Raw genomic sequence first — 13,658 nt, forward strand, 5'->3', positions numbered from 1 at the left:
GGTGAGGTGATTCTATGAGTGAGTGGAATGGGACCTGTGCCAGACAACTGGTTAATTGCAAACCTGTGTTTGATGTTTCCATGGGAGCCTGAGAGGAAGCGCTGCTGGCGTCCTGAGATGGTGATCTCTAGATAATTCTATTTTAGCAGTGCTGTCTTACGTAAGTGGGAATAAAGATCTTTCTAGAAATTCCATGTTTACTTGGTAATACCGTTTATGCTTTGTAGGTCTACTTTTCTCCATTACCTTTGTAGAGGCTCTGAAAGAAGTGGAGTATTGAAGAGGTATTGCATTTACTTGTGGAGTGTCTAACACTCATATTAAAGTACACTGTTATTGTACATTTTTATTAACTAACCACTCTGATATAAATAACATAGCTTCACTGATTTAATATATTTTCTGTGTTTACACATCCTGGTTTATGGTTAGTGGAAAAGAAATCTGGAAAAATTACAATCTAATAAAATAGCATATTGTCTCTTTTATTACCTGTAATCAAAAGTGTTCCTCAAGGATTAATTCTTAGTCTTATATTGTTCAGCTTTTCAGTGAATATCATATTGCATACTGCAGCATGGAGAGTCTGTTATAAAGAGTCTACATATTTCTTTATGCAGATGGATCAATTTTGTGCACAGTTGCTCTTACCCCTTGCAACCTGCCAACCAAATAAGAATTTATTCTCAACTGAATAGATGGAGCTTACATAAGGTGTAATTAACATTGATAATTGGAGCATTTATTAATGTGGTCATTTTTGCAAATACTGCAGAGTTGGTCTACACCATTCAATCATTGCTCAAGTCCTTATAAAATAATCCTTTGACCTACTCTCTTCTTCTCTTTGGGATTAAAATGAAATCTGAGTTAGATTAAACAATTGTTTGAAAGTTTAAATATATTTAGAATACAAAGAACATGACTGTGCAGCGATGCACAGTTCGAATCACATCATCAAGTTGGCTGATGACACAACCGTGGTGGGTCTCATCAACAAAGACAACGAGTCAATATACAGAGAGGAGGTGCGAGAACTGGTGAGCTGGTGTAAGGCCAACAACCTGTATCTGAATGTTGACAAGACAAAAGAAATGGTTGTTGACTTCAGGAGAGCAAGGCGAGATCACTCCCTGCTTGCCATCAATGGCTCCTCAGTGGAGATCGTCAAGAACATCAAGTTCCTTGGTGTTCACATAGCGGAGAACCTCACCTGGACCCTGAACACCAGTTCCATCACCAAGAGAGCCAAGCAACGTCTTTACTTCCATCTCCCATCACCCATCCTCACTACCTTCTACAGAGGTACTGTAGAGAGCATCCTGAGCAGCTGCATCATTACCTGGTTTGGGAACTGCACCGCCTTTGACCGCAAGACCCTCTAAAGAATAGTGAGAACAGCTGAGATAATCATTGGGGTCTCTCTTCCCTCCATCACGAACATCTACATAACACGCTGCATCCGGAAAGCCACCAACATTGTGAAAGACCCCACGCACCCCTCACATGAACTGTTCACCCTTTTGCCATCTGGAAGAAGGTACCGCAGCATCCAGTCCTGCACCTCCAGACTGTGCAACAGCTTCTTCCCAGAAGCCATTAGACTCCTGAACTCTGGCTAACTCCAATTCCAATTCAGATTCCAAAATGGGCACTTCTCTATATGCTTATAGACAGTCTAACACACATACACACACACACACACACACACATACATACATACATATCTATACACACACACACACACACACACACACACATTGTTTTGCATCGGACTAGTGCTGAAGTCAAAACCTTGCACATTATCCTACTTGCTGCTAGAGTACTGTACTAAACCAGCACTGTACTCTGAACGGTTCTGGCTGCTACCGGTGACTGCTATGTTCAGGGTAGCATGTCACTGATTGCTATGCACAACTCGCTTTACATATGCCCAGTACTGTGTACTGTACTAAATAATTGCACTGTCTACTCATTTTGTATTTGTCCTGTCCTGTATTTATTATTGTTTATTTAATGTTTATTTAATGACATTTAGCACTATATTGGACTGTTTGTACTTGTGTAGCATGTTGTCTGTTGCACTGTTGTTTTTGTGTTGCACCATGGTCCTGGAGGAACATTGTCTCGTTTTTGTTGTGTACTTGTATATAACTGAAATGACAATAAAACCTCTTTGAACTTTGAACTTTGAACTTGAATGTTACAACCTGGAACATTATGTGGTGAATTGTCCCTAGTGAAGGGCAGGGATTTATTATATACTGTATATAAGCATATGTATATCTCATGCATATATGTATATGGATACATAGTACATACGTGTGCATATGGTAAATGTTTTGTGATGTATTTGTTGTGTACTGCTATTTGTTTAGTATATTTTGTATGGTGTTTTGTGGTGGGTTGGACTTGGACTTTTGTGGAATGGTGACAACTTTGAGCTGCTAACAAGTTCTCAGAAATTTTAAATGCTGTGAGTGGGGAGTAGAACTTCCACCTGGGACCAATAGAGTTTTGTTAGTATTACAGGACTGCAATATCTGCAGGATAAAAAGGCAGCGGAACTAGCATGTGAGGAAGCAGTTGTGGGTGAAGGGATTCTCTGATGGACACTCAGCAAGTGGAAGTGCTCCAGCCATGTGTGCAGGGAATTTTAGAATTTCTGTGGCTTTGCTGGGAATGCACATTTTCTCCATCAATATAGACTTACTGTTGTGGAAAAACTACTCAATAGATAAGATTACCGAAACAGATATCCTGCACAAGTAGTTGCATTTAGATACGGTTTATTTCTTTTTGCAACATAGGAGTCACACACCCCCCTAAAAGACATGCTTGAAGTATTCATTAAAAAAGTAAAACTTCCTACCACTTTCTATTAAGTGGTCAAGCTCACTACAGCATAAAAAATACATCTCTTTAATTTTGTGTAGTGCTTTGTACTGAACTTTAATTTAAATATTTTGTTCGTTTTAGACCTATTTTTTACTTACCTTTTTACTGTCAATTATGTTGAAAAGATTTGTAAAGCAATTTGAGTCCAGAAAAGTTTATGCATGCTCCTGTATGAGAAATGCTCTATAATTAACATTTGTTGTCATCAGTAAAATCACACTTCATAAAGTCTGCAAAACATCAAGTAGACCATTGATTCCTGCAGCTTGATCTGCTGGACTGCAGTGGTATATTTTTCACACTGTGCCTCTGTGTATCCTGTGTCGCTGAACTCAGGTCCACGTGGCTGGGGACAACACCTTGCTGTACCCGCACACGTATATTCCATACTTTGGTTCTGCTGTAGTTCCAAACTAAAAAGCAGAGCAGTAAGGTTTAGTGTATTCAATGAAGTTAAACAGACTATCCTCAACACCACACATATAGCTGGTAAACCTGGTAATAGGCAGCTATAAACTGATGAATCCACATGTCTCCGTGTTATAATCTCCAAAGATAATGTCTCTCACTGTCATATTAGTACAGCAAATGTGATTAGCCTTGGTGTGGGATTGGTCAGCAAGACAAAAGTCCTGCAATCAACTGTAACCAGATTTTACCAAGGACACTATACAGGGTGTAATACTTAGAAAGAGATTATAACGGTCATAGCCCTGACTTTATTATAAATGACTTATCAAGCTGTGAAACATTCTCTCTGTGTTTAACACAGTACTGCAATTAATGAAAGCATGTTACCAATAAGCCAATAATGAAGGTTCATAGTGTTGTTCGACTGCTCCCATTTGCAGAGCTCCCAGATGGTGCTTTGGTTTGTACAGTCACTATTGCAGTATGTGATTAGTGGTTTGCAGATCCCATACACACACATGCTGCCTCTGTTCTGTGGGCTTTATCACCATGAGATTGAGGGGGAAGAGTACAGGATATTTAATATGCAGGCTGCTGGGAGCTAAAAAGTCTTCTATGCCCAGCAAAGAAAGAAAAACAAACTGATGAGTGTATTATATTGTAGTGAGGAATACATTAATAGCACCAGATCACCACAGATGTTTTGAATTTGAACCCAGCAAAATGATACATGAGGCCTAGATTACTTTACACCAATGGACATCACTGTGTTATCACATAATTTAATGCATATACATCCCAGTCCAGTCCAGAGATCCCCATGTGCATGTATTCGATAGGGTTTGGAATTAAACTCTTTAGGTTAGATGCACGTCGGTACCAGCAAGCTGGCGATCACCTAGACCAGACCTGAGCTGTTATAATTAGCTGCACCTCCAGCTTTCGCATAATACTTATTTCTTTTCTTTTTCTTCTTTTTTTTTTTTTTACCAATGCAAACCAACTCTGTATTAATGACATTTCCCTCATCTACATCCAACCTGTAAAAAATGTTGTTGAAACAGGTCTAAAAGCACTGCCTTGCACATATACACCCTCAAACACACACAAACATACACTCACACACACACATTTATTTACGCTTTTCACATTTTCATTAGTAGTAATATGAATGAGAGTTATGTTAATCATTTCTCATCTAGGCCAGTTGAGAATGTGACTTATATAAATGCTGCGTTTCAGTTACCCAAGCCCTTAATGCTACATAACTAGTGCACCAAATCTATATATCTAACTCGGTGTAGAATACAGAGGCTATAAAATTAGGATTAAGATACTGCAAAAAGGTTTTACACACCACCCTAATAAGTCAATAAGTGCATAGATCTATAAGTTTTACTAATTGAATTGCACAAATAAAACAAGTATGCAGCAATGAGTGTTTAGTTTCATTCTTAACATTACCTACATTACATGTGCAATTTTACCTGTGTTGCATGCACATATTATTTAAGGAGTATGAACTGAAAGTCTGGTTAAATGTATAGTATAGCATTTTGTGAGCGTGCCTGGGCTCATTGTAACATTGTGATGGCATGCCCTCTAGTGGTGCTGTAGAACTGTGCAGAGACATATTGCTACCCATAGTCACAAAGGTGGTTTTAATTGTATGCTTTTAGCTGCACTTTTAGATATCTCCTATAGGGCTCTACAGGCTTTTTTTCCCTAAACACCAGTGATTATAACGGACATGCCCAGTCATATGAAAACAGGAAAATATAAAAATGTATAACATATGAATATACCTCATAGTGACTGAATGAATCATGGAAAACATCTTAACTTTTAATGAGACTGCAAGTAAGAATGAAATGTTTCAGTAAAATTTTAACTTTGATGTCTTGAGGTGCTGCTTCCATTTTTCTAGATAATTCTAGAAATCCTCTAGATAATTTTAGATGATCCTTGTGATGTCATGTTTATTTTTATGTGAACTAGTCCCTTTTCCAACAAAACACCCCAGTATGATGCTGCTACCACCATGCTTTATAGTTCAGAAGATGTTCTTCAATGAAAACACTCACCCTTTTACCTCTATATACAGCACTGGTCATTCAAACCAAATTTGTTTCAATTGGCCAGAGAACTCTATTCCAAAAGGAGAGGTTCTGGTGATCCAATGCAAACTGCAGTCTGTCTTTTTTAATGGAAGTTTTGAAGTTGAGGTTTCTTCCTTGCAGGCGAGACCTTCAGGCTCACCGTGACATTTAGTACTCTCCTAATAGTGGATCTGGAGTTGAGTAGAGTGTTTGTTCTAAAGAAAACAAAGTTTGTTCAGTCCTTGCTGTTAACTTATGCCTTCTTGTTGAACAATGCTGTATGGGTGTGGTTCCAATATTTGTGGAGGTCCAGTTTTTTCCTGAGGATTTGGTTGTTGGAATTTCTTCATGGTGCCAAGAGCAAAAAGGCTCTGGCTTCAAAGGTAGGTCCTTACATACAACCTCAGGTACACTCCCAGTTAATTGGTAACTATATCAATTGGTAACTATATCAATAAAAAGCTTCTTAAAAATCATTACCTCAATTTCTGAAATCCAAAACAAATTCCAAATTGCTTCTGATCTGTAGCCTATGTTCTTTAGTGTGAACATTAACAAACTCTTGACCCATTTCTACATGATTGGCTGATTGGAGGATTATATGAATGAGCAGGTATTTGATGTTTTTGTTAGAAAAATCTGCAACTTGTTACTTGCTGGTGTTCCCCCTGTAGGCCTCTATAATTGATCCAAAAGTTTACATGTTACTCCATTGCTGCATTCCCTTTAATGGCTTCCGGTAGCTGCATGCATCAGATTTAAAACCCTGATGCTTGCATACAAAGCCAAGAATGGACCAGACCCTCCTTACATGATGACAAGGTCAATGCCTGATCCATACCTCATGAAGTTCGGATTTCAAGAATTGTTAGACTCGAAACATCATCCTTCAGATCTCATGGAAGATGAACATCAAAACTCTTCTTTGTCCTGGCACCCCGATGGTGGAACAAACTTCTACTGGCTGTCCAAACAGCAGAGTTCCTTCCTGTCTTCAAACGCAGACTAAAGATTGATCTATTTCTGGAGTATTTTGAATGTCCACTAATGTTGCACTTACGGAAATAAAATATGGAACTACTATTGATTAATTGAACCCTTCTAGCCATTAATGCTTGGTATTGCTGTTTGATACTGCACTTTTATGTTCATTTTGTAATTCTTTCAAGGTATCAGCACTGACTCCTCTATATAACAGTATCCTAGTTCAATGGCATGTTGGACTCCAATGTATACCTATTGTACTGGCTTGAATGCACTGTAGGAGACAAAACACTTCGTAAGTCACTCTGAATAAGAGTGCGCTACATGCCAAAAATGTAAAATAAATGCTTGTTCCTGATAGACACAGAAGCTTTTGTGTGTGGCCAGCAATTAGTCAGTTCCAGAATCTTCAGAAAAGACGAGCAGAATCCAGAACCTACCAGTACCAAGACTGCAATTATGCCATTGTTCAAGGAGACGGCATAGAATGACAATGAAGAAGCTCTCTGACTGAACCAGCTTTGGAAATCAAGTCCAGTGAATTGGCAACAGCTCAGTTGTTCCCATGCTCATGATGTACAATAAATGCAGTTTTCATAAATATTTTGTTTATCTTCTCATTGATGAGTAGTTTTTTTTTGTAAATTTTACTTATTTGTACCAAATCTTTTTCCACCAGTTTTTCTAAAAGGCTGATCAGCCTCTTCTCTCTCCTTATTCCTCTTGGCCCCTCTCATCCTCCCATTCCAATAGTTCAAGGACAGGGTCTTTCTTCATTTTGACAGGATTTTGCCCTGCCTCTGCTTCCGTAGGAAGCCACTGCCTGAGCCCTGGAATGTTCCCCCAAAGCAGAAGCAATGAGGAGGGGAGGCTTAATAGATGGCCTCTCCCCCAACACTGCATCCATGAGTGAGTACCATTTCTAGATTCCCACAGTGGTTCCCCACGATTCTAGTCCCCTGTCTTGTTGGGGTTTCTTGAGTTCCTTAAAGCATTAAAGTATCATTTTTCTGAAAACAAATAGCAGATATTAACTCATTAATTCATTTAGCTGATGCTTTTATCCAAAGCAAGTTATATTATGACTGAGTACAATTTGAGCAATTGAGGGTTAAAGGCCTTGCTCAGGGGCCCCAACAGTGGCAACTTGGTGGTAGTGGGCTTGAAATGGCAACATTCTGATTACTACTCGAGTACCTTAACCACTGACCTACCACTACACTACCATTCTAGATCACAAATCATTAATTATGTTTACATGCATGCAATAGCCTAACTATTAATCTGGACTGAACTAAGTCCTTTACATGGCTTGCATAAAAGACTAGTCTAGTGGCTCCCAAAGTGAGGCCCATATGCGCAACACAATTTTATGCTTTCTATACTCTAACATCTGATCCAACTCACCTGACCCAACACATAAGGAACTTGGTAATTAGTTTATGACTTTTTTCAGTGCACTCAAGCTTATGGGTTTCCAGCCATATCGAAATAAGAGTACTCCTCCTATTTAAAAACAATAATTTCTGTAGTTTCCAATTAGGGACATCTCTTCTTTGATAAAGAAGAGTGAGCAATTTTGTCTTTTGTGAATTTGTCTTGGTGCGAATAAGATATCATGTGTGATTCTACAGAAAAAAAAAAGCAAAATGTTCCAAAAAAAGCTCCATGTGCCAGTCAGTGGGTCAATCAAAGTATTTACATCCAAATCTGTTTGAGTATTGCAGATAATATTGATAATATTGGCCTGGAATATTGTTTTAATGGCAGGCTTGTTTGTTTTGGTTTTTTTGGGGTTTTTTTTTTATATAAATGACCGCCAATATTTCTAATCTATTAGCTACTTAGCTAGCTAACAAGCTTATGCTAGGCCTACTACAACATATTTAGCTATTATTTAGCACACTTAAGGCTCACCTGTTTTTTGTTTTTTTGTTTGTTTGTTTTTGTTTGTTTCTCTCTTTGCACAACTTTCATTTCTGAAATCCTGATATTTGGTTTCATTTTAACCAGGTCTAAACTTCTAGTTGGTCAACAACATTGCTACAAATGACATAATAGATTTGCACGCAGGAGGAGCAAACCACTTTTGATGTTAGGGGGGGTGGGGGTGGGGGGGTGATAGGACTCAAGACAATGGTCTGTAAACCTTTAAATGTATCTGTCATCTGTCACTGGCTCTTACAAATTCCTCAAACAATCTTTCTGCCTAACTGGTCAAGTTATTCTTTGTGCACATGGCATTGTACAGCATTGTTATTAAGCCTTGTTTGTGATAGTCGATCTAATTCAAGTTTTTAGCCTTCAGGAACATAAGATATTGCTGACTGCATGGATGGCATACCACATGCATGAGAGATGCATGAGAACATAAAGACAAGCCTGCAAATCCAAGTACTGTAATCTTAGCCCAGGGAGAGGCTAATAACTGGAAGACCACACCAGGGTCAGACACACGCAGACACACACACACTCCAATGCAAGTAATATACACAGTGCATTAATCCCATTTACACACTTTTTATCTGCAAGTCTCTTTAACAGTTTCATAATTTCATATTTGACATACAGCACTTATACAGTATATAAATGTGCTTTTAATATGAAGTGCCTTAAGAGTCACATATCCCATGCATAAAAATGCAGTAATAAATATTAAAATTCCTATGTTTTTATAGCCCTTTTCCATTGAGTAACTATGATTTAGCTGTTGGACGTCTAGATATAGGGAGAAAATCAGTACTAGAAATTATTTACAGTGCTGTTACTTTAAAGTAGGCTAATCTCTAGTAAAGATAACATATTTGCCAAGAAAGTTGCTTAAGAAAAGGGTACCAAAGGTTTACCATGTTTTAATTGCTCTATACAGTATGAACATATTAACCTCTAGTATGTACTACAGGGAGAAAATCACATGTTATATAATTCATTTTTGATTAGATTGTAGTTTTAATATGACATTCCTAATTATTTTATTTTATATTTGAGCTAAATAGCATGGATTAGGAACAATTGACCACAGTTTCTTTAATCTTTTTAGACTTTGATTAATTAATAGATACATAATAGCCTCAATATCAGAAGGACAGACATCAGTACTGTACTGATTCATAGAAAAGGTAAAGTAGCCTATGCTTTATTTAGCCTTCATCAGCCTATAGTGCATGCAACCAAACTTACTAAACACAGTTCCACATATACCACAAAACTATATACAAGCAATTAGGTGACCCATGTACTGTATATCCCCTGCTTAAATTGCAGATATTCACACACAGGACTTACCTTTTTAATTTGAGCCAGAGGTACTGCAGACATGACTGGAGGCTAACAGTGTTAATGCACAAGATCAAAGTATTTCACTATACTGTTCACATATGGTGTTCAGAATGCTAATTTGTGATCACTAGGAATTGAGTGCACATCAACAAGCAGATCTGAAAATATTATATAACAGTGTAAACACTGCTAATTTTTTAAAGAAAAAAAAAAAGATATGTTTTTAGTTTAACAGTTGTGTTAAAATATATACTTACGATCCCAGCAGCTCTACTAAATCCAACACTTCTTTAATATTATTAGGGCTCTTCTTCCGGCCATTAGCCTCCTTCTGACCTGTTTTTACAGCACAATAGAACAAAGAAAATTCTCAATTATTATTTAACCTAAGCATCAAAAGAAAGCATTTCCCAGCCAAGCCAGGTAGAGTTCATGGAACAACAAAACATGGCAGAAGTACCCATGTTTGGAGTGCAGTTCCTAATATTATGGACCCATGGTGTTTGTTCTACAAAGCCACTCCATTTAAAGTGTTAAATGAGAAGCTTTAAAAAACTGTTTCACCTGCAGCCTCTGGAGTATAGAATGTGAGGCTGTGAGTGATGGGGGTCAGAGCACTCATCAGCTAGCTGCTGCTGTCTCTGCCAGGGCACTTGACTGACTAGGTGCATGTATGCTAATACTTTGCTTAGTTATAACCAAGCAACAACCAATGATTGTTGTACTTTGACAGTGGTAATATTGAAAGAAACTTCTAGTAATTTGTTATGTAGTTTAAGTTCAAGTTGTTTTATTGTCATTTCAGCTATATACAAGTACACAACAAAAACGAGACAATGTTCCTCCAGGACCATGCTGCAACATAAAAACAACAGTGCAACAGAAAACATGCTACACAAGTGCAAACAGTCCAATATAGTGCAAAATGTCATTAAATAAACAATAATAAATACAGGACAGGACAAATACAAAATACAAAATGAGTAGACCAGTGCAATTTAGTACAGTACCTAGTACTGCGCATATGTACCTTAATATTATGCTGACAGATGCCTGAATTTGTTTGATGGTGGTATATGAAAGCTTTGAGCATACAATACAGTCTTTTTACTGTTAGGTAATGGACCATTAGACACAGAGGCAAGGTATAAACAGATGCATACTAAATTAAAAAATGGATTAGGTACTCTGGGAAAGTCAACACACTCAAGAAATAGATTTCTGGGATCTTCTGGGAATTCTAGAAAAAAAAAACATTGATATTAAAACCACAAGCTCATATTCCTGGCACCTATTTGTTTCAGTTCATTTTAGTTTTTAGCCATTTTTAGTTATGTATCTGTACCTAATGGGCTGCCATACATTTTATAGTAAATATAAAAGCCATTTTCCACCACATGTGATGAGACCATTGTATTCTGAAGTCAGATTAATAACTGCACTGCAGTCCTGTACTCCGTGCATTCTAGTCTGTGGCCTCCCACCTTTCACTTAGTGTACAGTCTCAGAGTGCTGGATTTGTGATAAAACCCTCCGTGCATTGTGAGGAGTTTCCTTGTCTTGATGCCAATTGCTTGACATCAATCTCCTCCTTAGACCAACTTATTATGCCAGCAGGGTACCTGATGACTAGTAGAGCATAGGTGTTGATAGCTCGGAATTTGTTTCTCCCGTTCAGGTGACTTCTCGGGACTTGTCTTACTCTTTGTAGGTACTTGGCTGTAGCTGCTTTCCTTGTGAGCTCTTCATGACTCATATTTACCTGTGGGATTCCAAGGTACTTGTAGCTGCCCTCAGCATCTGTTATGTTACCTTCTGGTAGTGTGAGCCCCTCTGTTCTAGCTACCCTCTCTCTCCTTGTAACTATCTGACCACACTTATCCAGTCTGAATCACGTTCAGATGTTGTTGCTTACGATGTTGTTTATTCCGATCCTGGTGATATAGATTAGTGAGTCAAGGTCTCATTCACTTCTGGCATAAAGCTTGATGTCATCCATGTAGAGGAGGTGGCAGATGGCCGGTCCATTCCATAGCCATTGTCTGTAGCCACTCTTAGTGATGAATTCACTGAGGGGGTTCAGGCCTATGCAGAATAGCAGCGGGGACAGGGCATCTGCTTGATAAACACCACACTGCGTGACTCGTGCTATTGGCTTAAAGTTGACCTTTAGCATAGTCTTCCACAGACCCCATGAGTTCTTGAAGAAGGTTCTTAGAGTCCTGTGATGTTATACAGCCACAAGCATTTCAGGATCCAGGATGTGGTGCAGTGATGCCTTTCTGGGCCCCACTCATCCATATGCCTATCCAGCCATGTGCCTATCCTCTAAGCTATCCAGCCACTATATATGCTATTTTTCCCTCATACATTAGTGAAAGAGGCCACTGGAAAAAAAAAAAATGGCACAACTGTAAAGAGAACAAGGCAAACTACCATCAGTCAATGAATCATGAATGTCTAAGTACATAGAATTACCTAAAAAAAAAGGATTGGTTGTGTATATATAAGCTATAGAGTAGGTGGGCCTAATAACCTGACAATCAGTCCAAATTGAGTTAATTGGAATTAGTGTGGCAATCAACTTGAAAAGTACACAAAATGCTCTCCATGGATCTTCTATCGTAAAAGTATACTATACCAGGCATCACAGAAATAGCCAAGCTCGGGGATACATTCTCACAAAAGAAGAGGAAGCATGAGCAGGAAGGGTTGCTTCTTAGAACTGCAAAACTCTATATGCTCTGTAATGTAATAATTATTCAGACTTCTAATGTTCAAAGCTGGCTTGACGGTCATCTTAACAGTCAGTAACCCACTGAACGATAATGATGAGCCATAGCCATGTGCACAAAATTATACATAATCACTTGATAACATCAGCAGTTAACCCTAACAATATCTTCAGCCACACAAAAGCACTATTACCAGCAGTAAGTCAATAATTATGAGTGTTCATAGTGCTGTCCGATTGCTCCCATTTACAGAGCTCCTAGATAGTGCTTTGTTGTGTAGTCACTATTGCAGTATGTGATTAATGGTTTGCAGATCCTGTACACACACATGCTGCCTCTGTTCCGTGGGCTTTATCACCATGAGAGTGAGGGGGAAGACTACATGATATTTAATATGCAGGCTGATGGGAGCTAAAAGGTCACGCTCAGCTCATTATGCATAGAAGCACATTTCGATTTTTAAGCTGACTGAGCTGGTACTGCTTTGGGTTTTAATTTAGGACAATTTATTAAATTCATTTATGACTGTCATTTCAAGAAGTAAAATTTACATCAGGCACATGACATTAGCTCAGATGCATGCTAGGACAGCTGAGGTTAGTTTGTATATAGGCTACTACAGAATAAGTGCCAATTTGTGCCGAGTCTGCTAAATACTAGTTAGGCCAGCACCATATTGCTTCACTGTATGATTATTTGAATGCTATGATTCAACAAAAACATCCACAGAAAAGCTGACTGGCAAGCCTGAGATTGGTCAAGATGCTCTAGGAACTAATTTAATTTGTAATTTTTGAGAGTACTCATTTAATATTTGGGCCTTCCATGGTCAGCACTTACCTTAAATAAAAAGACATATCATGCATCTTTAAAACAAGGTTTATCCCTGTTTATTTTGTGTATTATTAACAAACATAATAAAGACCTTCCAAAAAACAAGAATATATAAACAAAACTGCAATTATAAATAGGACTTTACTGGAGGAAAAAGTGGGCTTTAAAACTTTTAAAACTTTCTCTTGTATCTATACCTAGCAATGCACATGAATATGCACCAATGAGTCTCACTAATGAGATTAACTATTTAGTTATGATGTACCTTTTGATTGTGGTGCTTGACTTGTGATTGGGCGTTTGCTGGTTCGGGCCCTGCCTCGGCCGGGTTGTCGCTGCGTTAATGTATTTTTTGATCAAGCTTCATCAGTGGTCATTCACCCCACTGATACCGTAGCAGCAGTATTGGGCCCTTTTA

This window comes from Electrophorus electricus, chromosome 21 (genome assembly GCF_041902795.1).
Source record: "Electrophorus electricus isolate QZ-2024a chromosome 21, ASM4190279v1, whole genome shotgun sequence".
NCBI classification, from domain to species: domain Eukaryota; kingdom Metazoa; phylum Chordata; class Actinopteri; order Gymnotiformes; family Gymnotidae; genus Electrophorus; species Electrophorus electricus.